Raw genomic sequence first — 1,513 nt, 5'->3', positions numbered from 1 at the left:
CTCACAACAGAGACAACTGAGCACCGCTTTTGTGCTCTTCCAAGTGTATTTCAAGTTCTTTCCAAAACAAGGCCCGAGGAACCCCCAGAATAAAGTATGCCTCTGGGCTTGGTTCACCGCCATCCTGCGTTCATTCTTGGGTATCTATTTAGCAACATTCAACTCTGGATAGAAGCCATGACGAAGCAGGACCCTTCTCCGTGGCACGAGTCCTTGCCGATTTCAGAGGTGGCAGCAGTGGCCAAAGTGGGAAACACACTTGACTTTTCCTCTGGAGCTGGGCTGTGAGAAGTGCCTGCCAGGAACACCATCCTTTCCCTGACCCTTCCCCTCCAGTTTCTGAAGATACAGCAGAAAAGAATCTTCGTTGAAGATATGAATTTCCAAAAAAACCCAGAAACACAAGCTTCCAACACATTGTGCTTTCAGGTACTCTGGGTCTAGTTCAGCTGCCAGATGAGCTGATTGATGCGCTCACCCCGGTAGCCAGGTGAGCCCACCTCCTTGAGGAAGCCTACCCTGTTCTTGGTAGCGTGATGGGCCACCGAGAGATGGAAAGGCAATTTCATGAATGAGGTCTCCCAAGCAAATGACACCAAACTTCCCCAGGTGCTCCTCAATCACTGTGTTATCAGGGTGACTTTACTCTTGACCTTGGTCTGTTCACGTTGCAAGATGAATTCCCGGACAGACTTCAGATTTGGAAATCCCCAGGTTACATAAAGGTTTCACTATATGCAGCGTTTTTATGGGTTAGGGGGTGACTCTGAAAAAGACACCACTGAAAATCTTCTTCAGGCGAAGCCCTGCAGTGGTCCTCTGTCCCATTAAACTCACTCCGTTAATCCTTTGGGTGTGTACAACGAAGGCCAAGAGATGTTTATTTGGCACTTCCAAACCATGAGGTTTCCCTTCTAGTCTTCTGAGGTGCACCTTACCACGCTGTTGCTGCCAAGCATCGTGTAGGAACCACTCCAGCCGCTTAAACCTAAGGTCCTTCCTTTCCCTTCCTCCGCTCCTTCTTGTTCAAAAGTGCCTGCTTTGCTTGGGTGGCTTTCAGGGCCTGATAAGCCTTACTCATTTTGAGGAGATTTTCTGGAACCAAAGGGATCTTTTTTCTTTGCTCTTCCTCCACCATCTTTCCAATGCCTGTTCAATATTATTAATTAAAAAACTATTTAGCCTGACCTGTGGTGGCGCAGTGGATAAAGCGTCGACCTGGAAATGCTGAGGTCACCGGTTCGAAACCCTGGGCTTGCCTGGTCAAGGCACACATGGGAGTCGATGCTTCCAGCTCCTCCTCCCCTTCTCTGTCTCTGTCTCTTCTCTCTCTCTGTTTCTCCCTCTCCTCTCTAAAATGACTAAATAAATAAATAAAAAAAGTTAAAAAAAACTATTTAAAAATAAATATACCCAGTAAGATGAATCCTTATATTTCTGTTTATATAATACAAAGGTGGGTATCTAGACATAGGAAAACAATTCATTTAATTTCCACCTGTAGACAGAACAT

General features: G+C 46.1%; 1 pseudogene; it reads right to left on the bottom strand.

Moving 5' to 3' along the window:
• Positions 1-431: 431 nt before the first annotated feature.
• On the bottom strand, positions 432-1,138 carry LOC136382467 (large ribosomal subunit protein uL30-like; annotated as a pseudogene).
• Between the last annotated feature and the right edge of the window lie 375 nt (positions 1,139-1,513).

Source organism: Saccopteryx leptura, chromosome 10, assembly GCF_036850995.1.
Source record: "Saccopteryx leptura isolate mSacLep1 chromosome 10, mSacLep1_pri_phased_curated, whole genome shotgun sequence".
NCBI lineage: Eukaryota > Metazoa > Chordata > Mammalia > Chiroptera > Emballonuridae > Saccopteryx > Saccopteryx leptura.
The sequence above is the reverse complement of the archived record's forward strand: the minus strand, read 5'-3'. Positions and strand labels throughout refer to the sequence as shown.